Below are 17,262 nucleotides of genomic sequence, written 5' to 3'. Positions count from 1 at the left end.
CAGTTCCTTTTGTTTGCTTACTTGCATATTTTTACATAGAAGTTTTGATTTTTCTTTATTAATACACAGTCCCGCCAATTCCCCATATTCTTGTATTTTAGCTAACAACAAAGGTGTGACTTGTATGGGATTTTCATTTATAAACATTATATCATCTGCAAATGCTCTATATTTGTAAGTAAATCCTTTTACTTTTAATCCTTTTATTTCTTTATCTTCTTGGATTTGCATCAGTAAGATTTCAAGAGTCATTATAAACAACAGTGGGGAAAGCAGACAGCCTTGTCTTGTACCTTTGCTAATTATCATGTCTTCTGTAAGATCTGCACTTATACATAACCTTGCACATTGTTCAGTATATATTGCTTTTATCATCCTTATAAAGTTTTCCCCCAACTCCATTTTCCCCATTACTGCAAACATAAAGTCCCAATTTAAATTATCAAATGCATTTTCTGCATCCGCAAAGAATAATGCTACTTCCTTTTCTGGATGTCTTTCATAATATTCTACAATATTTACAACAGTTCTAATATTGTCTCTTTTTTGCCTGTTGGGAAGAAACCCCGCTTGATCTTCCTTATAAAATTTATCAAATATTGTTTAATCCGTTCTGCCAAGATTCTTGTATATATTTTATAGTCATTATTTAATAGTGAGATTGGTCTATAATTTTTTACATTCGTGACATCTCTATCTTCTGTTGTACTCAACGAAATAACAGCTTCCTTCCATGTATTTGGTATTTTCCCTTTTATTCTTATCATGTTCATCAATTTCTGAAGTTTCGGAATTAACTCCTCTTTGAAGGTTTTAAAAAATTTAGTTGTATATCCATCTGGTCCAGGTGCTGTTCCATTTTTCATTGCATTAATTGCTGCTTCAATTTCTATTTTTTCAATTGGATCATTCAAGACATTCCCCATATTTTCTGTTAAGAGTGCTATTTTAATCTTTTGTAAATACTCTTCCATCTTTTCTTTCTTTATTTTAACACCCTTAAATAATTTGGCATAATACTTAAAGAATTCTCTTTTTATTCCTTCTTGATCTACCACCTCTCTTCCCTCCACCACAATTTTATTAATAATTTTACTTTCTCTCTTTTTCTTCAATTGCCAGGCCAAATATTTTCCAGGTTTATTTGCTCCCTCAAAAGATTTCTGCTGCAATCTTTTCAAATTCCATTCCAGTTCTTTATTTAACAAATGTCTCATTTGTGTTTGTAACATTGTAATCTCCCTCATAATTTTCTTTTTCCCTGGCCTTTTTCTCAGTTCCCTTTCTTTTTTCTTTATTTCATTTTGAATGTCCAGCATCTGTTTTTCTTTTGCCCTCTTGTCTTTATTATTCAATGTAATCAATATTCCTCTCATTACTGCTTTATAAGCATCCCACACTGTCTGAAATTCTATATCTTCTTTATCGTTTATTTGGAAGAAAGCTTTAGTTTCATTTTCTAGAGATGTCACTATTTCTTTATTCTGCAGTAAATCTTCATTCAATCTCCATCTTCTTGACTTTTTAGACAATTTTGTAATCCACATTATTGGGTTATGATCAGCCCCTATTTTAGGTAAAATCTCTATTTTCTTTGTTATAAGGCCTAAATCTTTAGTACCCTACAACATGTCAATTCTGGAAAAAGTTTTATGTCTTGCTGAAAAAAAGGTATAGTCCCACACTTCAGGATTAAATTCCTCCATATATCCTCCAAGTTTTCTTGTTTGACCAATTCAAAAAAAGACTTTGGCAATTTCCCTTCCTTATTATTTTTCCCCCCAGACCTATCCAGTGTGTTCTTAATTGTTCCGTTAAAGTCCCCCATTATCAAAACTTGATCATATGTCACTTCATCAAATTGTTGTATAATGTCTTTAAAAAGAGAATCCTTTACTCCATTTGGTGCATACAGTCCCAGTAACAACGTGGGTTTTTTTTTTTTTTTGCATTTAATATTATTTCTACCACTACAAATCTTCCATCTTTATCTTTAAACACTAGTTTCGGGTCCAATTCTTGTTTAATATATATATAAAAAAATCACTCCCATTTTCTTCTGTTCAGCCAATGAATGAAATTCTAGTCCCAATTGTTTATTCCATAAAAAATTGTAATCCTTTTGTTTGATATGTACTTCTTGTAAACAAATTATATTACAATTTTGCTTTTTAATCCAATGAAATGTTGCCTTTCTTTTTTGTGGTGAATTTAGTCCATTTACATTCCAAGATAATAATTTGTAATCCATCATGCTGCAAATTCTTTATGTTCTTCATAAAATCTACGCAGTTCCTGCGTGCTTGTAATTGTAATCCTTTTTCCTTGTAGCTCAAAGCTCAAACCTTCAGGTATTATCCATCTATACCTCATTTCATTGTCCTGTAATTTTTCTGTCAATTTCTTATATGCTCGTCTGTCATTTATCACTTGTCTTGGCAACTCCTTCATAATTCTTACTCTACTGCCTCCCACCATCAATGTCTTTTCAAAGCTTTTTTTTCCAAAGCTTTTATTCATGATTTTTCCCACCATTTCTTTTGTCATATATCTTATAACCACATCTCTTGGTAGATTTTTTTTTAGCATTTAGTGAGTTCACTCTATACATATAGTCATACATGTTTCTAGTCCCTTCAGGATCTTCCTCCAAAAATTCTGCAATTATTTTTATTATATATTCTTTCAAATCAGTTTCTTCATCCACAGGTACTCCTCTCAGACATATCTGGGTCTCCATCAATTTGCAGTCTTGAATTGCCACTTTTTCTTGTATTTTTAACAAGGTGGAATCATGTACTTTCACTCTCCCTTCCACCTCTTGCACTTTTTTTGATGTCACCACGGTCTCATTTCTGAGATCCTCTATATCTTTTTTTAGCTCTTCAATATCTTTTCTAATTTCTTTTTTGGAAGCAGTTATCGTCTCTTTCATCCTTTTAATTATCACTGTTTCCATTACATCTAATTGGTCCTGCATTTTCTCCAGTGAAGCAGTCCTTGCATGGGTTTGCTTATGGTCTGACATGTAAAAACACCAAAAAAAAAAAAAAATAGTGAGGCTTGCTCTTTTCAATAAGCCTAATTTCGCTGTCCTCAGAGTCTCCTGGGCTCAGATATTAATTTTTAAAGTTTTTATTTTTTTTTTCCAAACTGGTGGTCGCTACTTTTTGCCTCACTTTATTTTTTTCTCCTTTTTCCTCTAGAGTCTTCAAAAATAGTTATTAACAGTAATGTCCAATAGTATTTACCTTATAATCATCACATCTATCGGCTCCACCAATTTTTAATGTCCCAAACAATTAAAAAAATTATTTAATTTTTAGCCTCCTAGCAATGGCTGCCAATTTTTTTTTATGATATTATAGTCCTAGAGTAGGCTGGCTGCTTCAATGATTTCCCTTTTCCATCCGATACTTCCTGCTTTGCTTGCCACCAAATCCTGTTTTCGCTAGTTGAGAGATCTCACGATGCTTGACGTATTTCCTGTGTTGGCTGTGGGAGCTGCAAGTCTATGATGAGGGGCTTTTTCTCCAAAACCGCAGGTAGACAAAACAAATTCCTTTCCACTTTTTAGCACTGTCCTTTAAATTTACAAAGTCCAAATTTTGCACCTTCTCCCCTTTTTCTTCCAAGCATTCTAGATTTCAGTTTCCCACCTGATTTTATTTTGTTTAACTTTAATTAGTCCCGGAATGAAAGATAGCAATCTGTACCTTTTCTGTAGTTATCCAGATCAACACCGCTCATGTATAGATTTAGATGTTTAGCAGTATCAAAGAAGATTAGGATTCTGTCGAGCTTATGTCAAATAAATGACTCTGGAAACTTCTGCAGATGATGAAAATGCAACTCGTCTCCGGAGATCCCTCAAAGCCTCAAAGGTGCCCTCACGGGACTCCCTTTTGGCCAAGGTAAATCTCCTCAAAGTTTCCTGTGCATATCTTGGACTGATCTCTAACTGAGAAAAGTAGGCAGTAGTCATTAGATTGCCTTCCACTACCCCGAACAGAAGTTCCAGCCTGCTCCCCTTCTGAGAAGCAGTTCAGCACGGCATTTTCCAACCCCGGAGTGAAATGGACAAATTAACAAGAATTTTAAGAGACTATGACTTAGAAGTTTTTAAGATGGAGTGGAAAAGTTTTAGAAGATATGTAGAAAAAGAGTGGAAAATAAAAGGACATTGGACAATTTTTGATAATGATTAAGTTTTAGAAGGAAGAAGAATATTAATCTTGGTTTTTATTAGTTAAGGGTACCTTTAAATGTTAGGATTTTAAGTAAATAACACCAGCAGGGGTCAAATAACAGGGGGAGGGGTGGTTAGAAAGTAATATATAGGATAGATAAAAAGAAGTTACTAATGATGCAAGAAATAGATATTGTTACCATATGTTACTAAATAAAATTGTTTTAAACAAAGAAAGAGTCTCTTGCCAATGACTTAGTGTCATTTGACTACCACTGTTGATATTTGATTGTGGACATACATGATATGCTTTTGCTTTTCTTGCCAATGACCTCATGTCATTTGCTTGCTAATTATGAGGCTGATGCTGCACACATGTGCTATGATTTTGCTTTGCCTTGCTTTAAAAGTAAAGGTAGTCCCCTGTGCAAGCACCAGTCATTTCCGACTCTGGGGTGACGTCACATCACAACATTTTCACGGTAGACTTTCTTACGGGGTGGTTTGCCATTGCCTTTCCCAGTCATCTACACTTCCCCCCTCAGCAAGTTGGGTACTCATTTTACCGACCTCGGAAGGATGGAAGGCTGAGTCAACCTTGAGCTGGCTACCTGAACCCAGCTTCCGCCGGGATCAAACTCAGGTTGTGAGCAGAGAGTTCAGACTGCAGTACTGCAGCTTTACCACTCTGCGCCACGGGGCTCCTTTGCCTTGCTTTACTTGCTGGTTAACACATGTAAATCTTAAGGATGGACTAGAATGCACAGCAGATTCACAAGAGAGCTACAGCCTCGCTTTCCTCTGACCTTGGAGACCAGGTGCTTATCAACATGGCTGGGATAACAGCTTGAGTTTCACTTTTAAGAAAAGACACTAACTGTGTGTGTGTGTGGGAGGGGAGGATTTGGGCAAACATATTTCAAATGCTTTTGCCGCTCGCTTTTCGTGCCTTGAATTGCTTATGTCATTAACTTGCCAGGTGTAGAGTATAAGTATCTACCCACGGCCTGGGTAGTCAGTTCTAACAAGAAACATCTTTGCTGTGAACATGTATCTCTTCAATAAATTCCTTATTTGATTTAAGTCAAAGAGGCTGAGTTGATGAGAGTTGCACAGAAACTAACACCACTGTGTTTTGAGACAATATGCAAACCTTTAGCTTGTAGTGGCTGACTCTGAATTCACCAAACATTTGCAACTTGAGATGACATAGTTCAACGAGGTTCTTGTTCAGCATTAAAATAAGTCACCACCCAACGAGAAAACGGCTTTACAAGAATTCACCAGTGGCCGCACTGGGCACAGTCCAACTATGAGTTTGCAGTTCATTGACTTCAATGCAATCTGAGCATCACACATGATGGGAGGGGCTGTGGCTTAGTGGAAGAGCCTCTGTGTTGCATGCAGAAGGTCCCAGATTCAATCCCCGGCATCTCCAGTTGAAAAGGCCAAGCAGTAGGTGATGCAGAAGATTTAGACCCTGGAGAGCTGCTGCCAATCTGAGTGGACAAGAGCGAGCTTTATTGACAAATAAGGCAGCTTCAAAGTCATTAGTTTTCAGTTTTTGTTATATCATCAGAAGGCAAAGAATACCAGTGGTTCCCAAGCTTTTTGGCATGGTGACAGACAAGTCCAAATTTACTTGGTACAGTGATGCAGCCAAGGCTGCCTAAGGGTTTCTTTTTTTGTACCCTAGGCAAATAATGATTTTGGCAGCCATCTAGTTCAGCATTCCATTTTCTACAGTGGCTAAGCAGATGCTTTGGAGACAATAAACATCACATAATGAATGCAACTGCCCCCATTACGAACAGTTCACTATGAATTGGCCCTAAATCGCTGACATCTTATACATCTAGGCTGGGACAAGTATGCCTTCATTGATCTGTCCACACTATCCATGCCGCCTTAAACGAACTTGAGCTGTGGCTTAACTGTTTCAAAGCTGTTTTAGCTGTTTGATTTTATTACTTCTCTGTTAGATTGTCTATGGTTTGTTTTAATTGTTTTATTATGTCGGAAGCTGCCCTGAGCCCACAGAAATAAAATAAATCATAAATGAATAAATATAAGGGGACTGGCTGTCCTCAGTGAGGGTCAAGGCTTTCTTGGTCCTGGCCCCGACTTGGTGGAACTCTCTGCCAGCTGACACCAGGGCCCCGCGGAATCTTTTGCAATTCCGCAGAGCCTGCAAGGTGGCTATGTTCCACCAGGCTTTTGAGTAGTAGACAGTGATGGTAGCTGAGCTGGCACCTCACCTCATTTTCTGCCCTCTGAGCTTCCCCCCACCCAATGTGATGGAACAGACGGAATCAATAAGTCGTCATTTGGGGAGTTTATAAGATGTTATGAGATGTTCTAGCTTGAATGTTTTTTATTGTTTTAAACATACGTATTTTGTATTTTGAGCCGGGATGGAGCAATTAATGAAGTGCAGGACTCTTTTGCTAGCATTAACTCATTTGCATATTAGGCCATGCCTCCCTGATGTAGCCAATCCTCCAAGAGCTTAGAGGGCTCTTGGTACAGTGCCTACTGTAAGCTCCAGGAGGATTGGCTATACTGGGTGGAGGGCTTGGCCTAATATGCAGAGGAGCTCCTGCTAGAAAAAGAGCCCTGATTAAGTCTAATAAATAAATAAATTAAACCCCAACATATACAGCCATTGCATGTAGCAGTTGCATTCTAGCCTTTGATCACTCTTTACTTGTCCATTATACCATCGAATCTCTCCTAAGATTACAAGAATCTCATCTAGTAACCATCAGGATGTATTTAACACGATCAACATGTACATGCAGGGAAGAGGAAAAAAATACCGACTAATAGATGGCACAGAAGATACCGTTTCCAGCGTCAGAGCTTTGTTTCCAAAATTCGACAGAGCAATGAAAAGGGGAGGGCTGGTCAGTAAGGAGTGCTGGCTTGCAACCCATTTCCAAAGGCTTTGTGGTCCACTTTTGGGTCCTGACCCACAGGCTGGGAAAAGCTGTAGTACGTTACATTATCAATTGTCTTGTTTGGCTCATTCTGGCACTGCTCACAGGGGCTTGCTTGTGTGAACACAATTTAGACCAATTTCCCACTAGCCTTATGCTGCTCTCACGCTCCTCTTCTCAGCGGGGCTTCGTGTTGGATTTCACACTATCTTCCCCGGGGCTGCAACTCGCTTTGCCTTTTTCGCGCGGCAAACAGAAACTGGTTTTTAGAAGATCTTGTTTGCTGCGTGCAAGAGGCGGAGCGAGATGCAGCCCCTGGGCAGATAGAGTGAAATCTGACGGAAGCCCCGTGGAGAAGAGGAGAGCGAGAGCGGCATAAGGCTAGTGGGAAATTGGTCATTAAGTAGAAACTTGCATGTGTGAAGGGCCTAATGAAGATCACATATCAAGGGGAGGCCTTTGAACCCACTGATGGGTCAGTTATGATCAGGGCCTTTTTTTTTTTGTAGCAGGAACTGCTTTACATATTAGGCCACACCCCCTGATGTAGCCAATCCTCCTGGAGCTTACAGTAAGCCACGTAAGAAGAGCCCTGTAAGCTCTTGGAGGATTGGCTACATCAGGGGTGTGTGGCCTAATATGCAAAGGAGCTCCCGCTATAAAAAAAAAAGCCCTGCTTATTTTGCATTTCAATAGCATCAATGACACATCCACCAATGTATCATCAGGACCTATGATGAGAAATTAAGCAGCCACAAGCATGCATATGTATGAAGGGCAAAAGCACACCACTGCATTTGTTTATTTCATTATTGATTGATTTAATTGTTTTTTTTTTTTGCCAACTTTGAACAGTGACAGTTTGCTTTTTTAAAAACAAAACCAAAACCAAAAAAAACGGGCACTATTTTGCCAGCGGTATATTTCCTGCTCCCCAAAGTTTATTTTGTCTTAGAAAATTAAAATACAATACAGTGTGTGAGAAATTTTAGCCAAAACAATGTACAAAGATTTCAGACATGAAATACAGGGGGAAAATAACTTAAAAAGCAACATAAAACATAAGCATACAGTGGAAAATATAACAATACACAGGGATACATTGGCAGCCATAGGCATCGCATGTTTCAGTGTCCGGATCCTTTATTACTGTTTGTTCTTTCAAAATCGGCTTCTCTTTGACCTTTCCTTGCCTTAGTCTTAGGGCAAAGATGGCCTGTGTGTCTTCCAGGGCCCTAAACAAGGTAGGATAGCCCATTTGCCTTGAACGGGGGATTCCTTTTCCCTTTCTCCTCTGCCTGCTCTCACTTTTTATCTCCCTCCATTGGGCTGAGGTCTTCACCCCTCCCCACTTCCCCAATCCACTTCTCTCACTCCTTCTTTTAAGCCATGCCCTCACCTTCCCACTCTGCTATCCTGTGCCCCTTACCCAGCAACCTTTCCCCAGTGAAGTACTTTCCAAAAAGTCACGTTCTCACTGTCTGCTTGTGGCCACCCCAGTCCTTGTGGGCCTGTGGTTTGCCCTTCCGCTCTAAGGGCTTGTTTCTCTTCCCAAGGTGACAGGCACTGTCATGCAAGGCTTTTTTTTTTTTGTAGCAGGAACTTCTTTGCATATTAGGCCACACACCCCTGATGTAACCAATTCCCCAAGAGCTTACAGGGCTCTTAGTGCAGGGCCTACTGTAAGCTCCAGGATAATTGGTTATATTGGTATGTGTGGTCTAATATGCAAAGAAGTTCCTACAACTACTGCAAAAAAAGCCCTGCTGTCATGCAATAATCTCACTGGGCGTTTTCACACTGACCTTACTCCGGAGCGACGTCCCTCTTCACCACGCAGCGTCTGTGCGGATTTCGCACTAATTGCTCCGCAGAACCCGGAAGAGCCGCAAAGTCCCGCGGGTTTTGCGTCGCAAATGTAAACTGGGTTTTGGCGGTTTACATTTGCGATGCAAAAGCCGCGGGACTTTGCGGCTCTTCTGGGTTCTGCGGAGCAATTAGTGCGAAATCCGCGCAGACGCTGCGCGGTGAAGAGGGACGTCGCTCCGGAGTAAGGTCAGTGCGAAAACGCCCACTGTTTTTTGTTTTCCTTAATATGGAATAGAGAACAATGGCAGGAAAGAAAAAAACAACATACAAGAGTGGGAGGAAAATCAGGCAAATGATGCAAAAGAAATGGCTAAAATAAGAGGCAACAGATTATGCGGTATCATAAATTTATGAATTATTCAGACCCCCCCCCCCCAATATTTTAACTAATCAAGGTATGCAAAGGTGCCAGTTGTTTGTATTAAAACTAGGGAAAGCGGCATTAATCCATGTTTTGAGTCTAGTGGATCTGTAAGAATCCACCTCACTTGTCTAAATGGTAAGGCTTTGGCCAAGGAAACACAAGAAGACTTTCTGCATACTGACTATCAGGGGTGGAATTCTAGCAGGAGCTCTTTTGCATATTAGGCCCCATACCCCTGATGTACCCAATCCTCCAAGAGCTTACAGGGCTCTTCTTATGGGGCTTACTGTAAGCTCCAGGAGGACTGGTTACATCATGGGGGTGTGGCCTAATATGCAAATGTGCTCCTGATAGAATTCCACCCCTGTTGACTGTTACTGAAGCAGCTAGTAATCTTCAGAGAGACTAGACCAGGGATTTCCAACATGGTGCTCATGGTTAATCATTATCAGTCAGCTCTAGCGCTATTTTTTCTATCCTCAAGAAACAGACTTGTTCAGGGGTGCTAGCAGCTAGCCATGTGATCAGCAGCCCCATGTGATGTTCATGCTGTTGGACTGTTCCACTTCAGACTGCGGGTGGGATGATCAAATATTTTATGACATCTCGCCCATACAAGCTAGCAGGTCTGAAAGGAATTTCTTGCCTTGCCTTCTTGCCAATGTCCTGGCTTTAAAGGTTTATGGCCTTTATGATATGAGCAAACATGGTACACTATCCCGTACCGTGAGGCCTAAAGTGAGAAGTGCAACCATGGATAAGAAGATAAGAGAAGCCATGTTGGATAAGGTCAATGACCCATTCAGTCCACCACTCTGTGTCACACAGTGCCCCAAACCCAGGTGCCATCAGGAGGTCCACCAGAAGGGCCAGAACTCCAGAAGCCCTCCCACTGTTGCCCCCCAAGCACCAAAAATACAGAACAACACTACTCCAGGCAGTGTTCCCTCTATACCTTGTGGCTAATAGCCACAGATGGACCTCTGCTCCATATGTTTATCCAGGACTTTTTTTTGTAGCAGAAACTCCTTTGCATATTAGGCTACACACCCCTGATGTAGCCAATCCTCCAAGATCTTACAGGGCTCCTAGTACAGGGCCTACTGTCAGCTCCAGGAGGATTGGCTACATCAGGGGGGTGTGGCCCTGGATGCAAAGGAGTTCCTGCTACCAAAAAAGTTGCCTGTCCATCTGTCTATTATATGGGACTGTCAATTACATAGCTTGGACCTAAGAGAGCAAATTAGGGGTTTTTTTTTAATGCAAACATTTTGAGGTTGGTTAGAATTTCTGCATTATGATCTCCCAGAGTATAATGCAGGCTGATGCACTGTAGGGAAGATAAGGCACACACCAAGGAGAGCCAGCATTCCCAGGTGAAAGAAAAGCTGAACCGTCCTATTGAGCTAGAGAATACTGTGACAATATTGTGGGGGAAACACCTTCCAGGATCAAAGTTCTTGAAACAGGGGCCTTGTGTAATTTCGATACGAGACACGGGTTGGCAGGGTGATGCAAAAAGGCACTGGCAACGACACAGTGCCCCTCTTTTAGCTCCTATAGTGCTAATCTCATTGCCAGTCCTTCACACGAAAGATGGCAGCCGAGAAAGCAAAGTCATCCTTACGGAGTATTTTTCATATGGTATGATAAGAATGTGAGCAAGGAGCACTTAGGCAAACATGACTCACCAAGGGTCATTTTGTAGAAAAATAGGTGGTGGAGCTCATTAGCATAACTCATTAGCATATGCTGCCATCTCCCCGGCCAAAAGCAACCCGATGCAAGAAAGGAGAGCCCTGGGCGAGCGAGGCCTGTTTGGGCTGGCTAGAGGTCCACAGGCCAAGCAGGCCTCGCTCGCCTGGGATTATCATGGGTGTCAGGGGCTAACATGGAGATTTGCTTAGAGATTTGATAGTCTCTCTCCTGACACTGTGAATGTCTTTGTATTTGCAGTGGCAGTAAGAGCACAGCAGGGAATAAGCCCTCTGTGGAAGTAATCCGTGAGCATCAGCGCTCCTCCCCTCCACAAGCAGTTTCTCGGTCAGGGTCAACACATGACCACACGCCTTTAGTGTTCTACCAGTTCTCAAGATATTCATTGTTTCATGAATGATAGTAAAAAGTGCAAAAAGCGTGCCAAATGTTAAATAAGGGAGGGGGGGGTCACTGAAGTCCTTTAATGTTGCTTTTGCAGCACGGTAAACAAATGTCCGTTCTAATTGTGACCGATTTTGCACGAGGCTTGTTCCAGATGGAGAGCCCTTCTGCTCCTGGGGCTTCTCTCCATTTTCGCACAAGTTGTCCCAGAGCTGCGAGGTGGCGTGCCACTATTCTGCAGCAAGCGGGATCCTCTTCCAAGCAGTTTCTGCTTGCTGCGGGAGAACAGTGCGCCAACCAGTAGCTCCGGGACAACTTGTGCAAAACGGAGAGAAGCTCCGGGATCAAGAGGGCTCTCCACTCGGAACAAGTCCTTGTGCAAAACTGGTCTGTGTCTAAACTTCTGAGTAACAGTCGCTGAAAATTAGTAAGAAAGGGAATAGCGTCCATGCAACAGGCAGACGTCGTAAGGAGCTCTCGTTTAAATGAAAAAGAAATGTGAGCGGCTGATTATCACCTACAGAAAGCCAGTTAACGGAGGATCGTCCAAAAGTGAATTTCTTTTGAACCAGCAGTAATCATGCTGTTTAGACCTCGTCAGATGCCTTTTCAGGTTTAATATACTGAACACATATCCTTCTGGGAGAAAGTCTATGTCGGCAGTTCAGGCATACAATTCTTCTGTTAGCTGATTTCACTGGTGGTAATCACACTAATCTCTGTAAAATAATCATCCAAGGATGTCAGAAATCTGTGCTAGAATGTAGCCTTGAACCGACAAGCTGGCTGCTTATAGAACACTCTTACTCAAAGGAAGCATTTGCATCTGCAACTGAAAAGCTTATCAGGTGTGTGACCCTGAAGACTCAGTAACCAGGGCTCTCTCTTTTTTTGTAGCAGGAACTCCTTTGCCTATTAGGCCACACACCCTTGATGTAGCCAGTCCACCTGGAGCTTACAGTAGGCCCTGTATGAAGAGCCCTGTAAGCTCTTGGAGGATTGGCTACATCAGGGGTGTGTGGCCTAATGTGCAAAGGAGTTCCTGCTGCAAAAAAGGCCCTGTCAGTAACAATTGAAGATGTAGTGTGTAACACGCTACTGTTGTCAAAATCCATTGTAAAAAGGAATCATGGCCACTGAATTCTGGAAACAATTCCAATGAATCCAGAAAACACTGACCTGTAGCCTATCACTCAACTCACCTGTTGTGCAAATGAGGCAAATAGCAACTCCCTCGGGTTGTCTCAGATGAAGGAAAAAGGTATGTGTTGGGAAGGGGCTTAAGTCCTCTTCTCTCGGTATATCATGTTCCCAAATTGAATTGGACCATGTGCGCCTAGGAACGGAGTTCCCAGCAAGGAACTCCAGGCAAAAATGTGATGAAAAGTCTTAATGACATCCATTAGGACTCTGCAAAGTCTGCAAAATGTTACTTGGCCTTCACTGACAGCATCTCACTTTGGGGATTCTTGTCAACTGATAAAACATTGCAAATGTATCCTGGATTCTTTAAAAGGACAGGTTTATAAGGTTCCTTGCACATCCCTTTTGATCGCTGTTGCTTCCAGATGAAGGCAAGAAATGGCAAATTGACACTGAATAGCTACAAGGTGTCTTCTTAGAACTAGGGGGAAGAGCTAAACTTTAGCATGGATACAACTCATTATATATATATATACAGGCCTCAGATTTAGTGGGAGCTCACAGGAGCACAGCTCCTGAACTTTTCTGAAAGTTCCACCTGCTCCTTCTGAGAGTCCCACCTCCTTGTCCATTGAATAGTAAGTGCAGCTGCATAACAATCCCTGGATGAGCTCCACCACTGATTTTTCTACAAAATATGAGTCTAAAGGCTTCCTGCATCTTGTGTATGCAGTATATACACAGTTTTAAAAGGACATCCTTGGCAGGGCCTTTTTTGTAGGAAAAGCCCAGCAGAAGTTATTTGCATATTAGACCACACACCCTGGTGCCAAGCCAGTCAGAACGACATTCCTGCTCAAAAAACGCCCCGGCTTTCATGCGTTGTGGTATACTGTGTAGAGAAACATTATTTCAGGCATGTGTTTACTAATTCCATATCACCCAACATCGGCTAAATTAGCAATGTTGTTCTCCTTTGAAAGCCTGGTGCTTTAAGACCAATGAAAAGAAGCAGAGCACAAATGAATCCACTGAAAGCGTATTAATTAGGGCTGTCAACCAATTAAAAGAATGACTCATCCACATATTAACCTATTACACAGAAAGAACTCTGTGTGTTGTCAAGCTTTCAGCACAGACAAGTTTTCCGAGAGACTGAAGGGAGTGTGAGACAGTTTGCAGTTCAGTAAATAAAACGTACCACATTGCAAATAAACACAATCTCTGATGTTTTATTCTCCCATGCTAAAACACTGTAAAACCAAAATGGCCTCAAAATGAACATATGTGCCTTTAATTTGCAACTGTATCAAGATCCACCCTTGCATATCTGGCATTCAGTTATTAATCCAGTAAACCTGAATGACCACATACAGTTCCTCAAGAGGAGGACTTACTGAAATTAGTGGAACACTTCCCAGTAAGAAGAAGAAGACTGCAGATTTATACCCCGCCCTTCTCTCTGAATCAGAGACTCAGAGTGGCTTAAAATTTCCTATATCTTCTCCCCCCAAACAACAGACATCCTGTGAGGTGGGTGGGGCTGAGAGGGCTCTCACAGCAGCTGCCCTTTCAAGGACAACCTCTGCCAGAGGTCTGGCTGACCTAAGGCCATTCCAGCAGGTGCAAGTGGAGGAGTGGAGAATCAAACCCAGTTCTCCCAGATAAGAGTCCGCACACTTAACCACTACACCAAACTGGCTCTCCAGCCAGTAAGCATCATAGGGTTGGGGCTGGAAAGCCTTTACTTCAAAAATAATAATAATAATTTAGTCAATCTACTGATTACACTGAAGGTTATAGCCTTAATATTAATATATGTGTGCATTTAGGTGGAGCCCTCCTTGAATCTTTTGCTGGTGAAGGAGAAATGAGTTCAGGAATGCTCATGATGTACCAGCAGACTGAAGAAAGTAATTTTTTCCCCCCTAGAAAAATAAAGTTGCCTATCAGAAAAACATATTGCGTGGAGTTACATACAAAATGATTCCACTGGCGTGTAGGAGAAGTGTGACTCTAAGGATGCTTATCGCTGGATGCTTAGAGCGCCGACTGAATGGGCAAACAGGGAATCCAGACAAATGGGATGTTAATGACAAACGGCATTATAGACTGCAATATATATTCCTTTTTTTTTGTTTAAAAAAAAAAGAATCCTTTGCCAGACTCGTTGAGATGTGGCGGGCATGTCAATTACTTTAAACACCCCTGGGAACAACACAAATGGAAATGGATAGTGACGGGCCTCGTGCTTTTCCCTAGCTGGAGTGCAGCTGCATCTGGAACATACTGGTATGAAATTGCCCCTCAGCATAAGACAAGGTTCAAGCTGGGGGGAGGGGGGGTTGTAGATAAAACCCAGCAGAAACTCATTTACGTATTAGGCCACACCCCCTGACATCACCATTGTTTTACACAGGGCTTTTTGTAGAAAAAGTCCAGCAGGGACTCATTTGCGTACTTGGCCACACCCCCTGACGGCACCATTGTTTCACCCAGGGCTTTTGTTGTAGAAAAAGCCCAGCAGGGATTCATTTGCATATTAGGCCACACACCCTTACATCAAGCCAGCCAGAACTGCGTTCCGGTGCATTCCCGCTCAAAAAAAGCCCTGCAAGTATCTCAAGGGGTCAAAGGCCGGCAGAGAGGTGAGGCTACTGAAAGATTTTAATTGAGGCAAAAGGACACCATCTCTTTGCAAGACCCACTGCCAAATGACCAGCTGATTGTTGATGCTCTGAAAGAGTTGCAAAGAAAACCTCTGAACACAGACAAGCTTGATATATATATACTGCTTGGTTAATTCTGCAGAGTATTATTTTTTAGAAACCGACAAGAGTGGGGGGGGGGGAACCATCAATGGGCTTTCGAGGCCTGACTGACTTAACGTAATATTAATAAATGGGATAAAGGCTTGTTGTCTATTCACCCAAAGAAAGCAGCATTACATACTTCTCTGAGAGCCATTGATGTACTGTTTCACATACTTCCTTTGTCAAGGACCACTTTCCTCCACAAAGGCTGAGTTACATAACAGCATGCAGAGACCCCTCTGAATTCTCTGAATTCTTTGTTGCTACTCTCTCATTTTGCAATCCATCCCTGTTCGTAACATGTCACTAGCTACCACAAAGGCATCACATCCAAGGCTGCCATTTGCAAACATAATGTGGGCAAGAGGGCCCTGTTAGAGGCTTCAAATGAAGGGGGAGGGAGTGCGGTAACCCTATTTATAAATATCATACATTTTTCTCTGAGGATGTTAGAATCATAGAGTTGGGAGGGGCCATACAGTCCATCTGGTCCAACCGCTTGCTCAATACAGGATCAGCCTAGATTCAGGGGCGTCAAACTCATTTGCTATGAGGGCCGGATCTGACATAAATGAGACCTTGTTGGGCCGGGCCTTGTGCTGGGCCATGTCGGGGTGCGCCATGTGTGTACCTATTTAAGATTAGGTCGCAGAGATATAAATTTTATAAAGGACACAGACAAACACAATTAAAGATTTTTTTAAAAAAAAACAAACAAACCCTTAAAACGCTTAAAATATTAGCACTCATTAGTCTTAATGGTGCTTTTTAAAAATTTCTCCAAAGGATCCGGGGAACTGGGCAAAGGAAGCTCTGGCTCTTTCCTTCCTTCCCCAGGGGACCAGGAGGGGAAGGAGCCTCAGCCAGTGAAGAAAACAGAGGCTATGTTCTGTCGCTCCTGTGTGATTGAGCAAGCCTGGCAAAGCAAGCTGTTATACTGAAGGAAGTGAGAGAGAGGGGGAAGGAAGCAGATGTTCAGCCAGTTGCTTGGGGGCCTCATAGGAGCCCTCTGGGGGCCCGATTTGGCCCCTGGGCTGCATGTTTGACACCCCTGGCCTAGAGCATGCCTGGCCACTGCTCATCCAGCTGCTGCTTGAAGACTGGCAGGGAGGGGAAGCTCACTGCCTCCCTAGGAAGCTGGTTCCACTGCTGAACTACTCTTAATGTAAAGAATCCCCCCCCCCCCGCATTATCCATGCCTGCACAATCTGTGGCCCAACAAAATGACCACTCATTAGCAAGTGATGGTGTCTCCCTAGGGCAGGGTAGCCAACCCCCAACACATCTGAATCCCAGGTTTATTTTTCTCAGCATGCAGACCTGGTTCTCTCCCCAAGCAACCCAGGCGAACCCCTGAGATGCCACCAGTACTGCTAGAGCTGGTGATGTAGGAAAAGTCACCAGCCAGATCTAGGGCAAGCTCTTTAAATGCTGGTAACTCTTCTATGTAATGTAGAACCTCCATGTCTCCTCACTTCCTCTTTTGCTTGCACAGTAAACATTTCCACAGGGAGATGGCTAAATATTTTCAGCACCCAGGACTAAAGCATTTGCTTACCTCTACACTAGCGGCTCACTACCTTCCTACATTTTGTTGCTTACCTGGGACCGTGAAACTGATGAAGTGGTTATCAAGGTCATAGAATCTTAGAGTTAGAAGGGACCTCTGCGGTCATCCTTGCACAATGCAGGAAATTTCATGAACACCTCCCCCTAAATTCACAGGATCAGCATTGCTATCAGATGGCCATCTAGTCTCTGTTTAAAAACCTCCAAGGAAGGAGTGCCCACCACCTTCCGAGGAAGCCTGTTCCACTGAGGAATCACTCTAACTGACAAGAAGTT

General features: G+C 42.2%; 1 protein-coding gene across 3 annotated transcripts in view; it reads right to left on the bottom strand.

Annotated features, from left to right (window-relative positions):
- The window catches only part of GRID1 (glutamate ionotropic receptor delta type subunit 1), a 1,287,113-nt gene that overhangs the window by 13,423 nt on the left and 1,256,428 nt on the right, over positions 1-17,262 (bottom strand). The window lies entirely within an intron of this gene.

The sequence above is a fragment of the Heteronotia binoei genome, chromosome 6 (genome assembly GCF_032191835.1).
Source record: "Heteronotia binoei isolate CCM8104 ecotype False Entrance Well chromosome 6, APGP_CSIRO_Hbin_v1, whole genome shotgun sequence".
In the NCBI taxonomy this organism is placed as follows: Eukaryota; Metazoa; Chordata; class Lepidosauria; order Squamata; family Gekkonidae; genus Heteronotia; species Heteronotia binoei.
The sequence above is the reverse complement of the archived record's forward strand: the minus strand, read 5'-3'. Positions and strand labels throughout refer to the sequence as shown.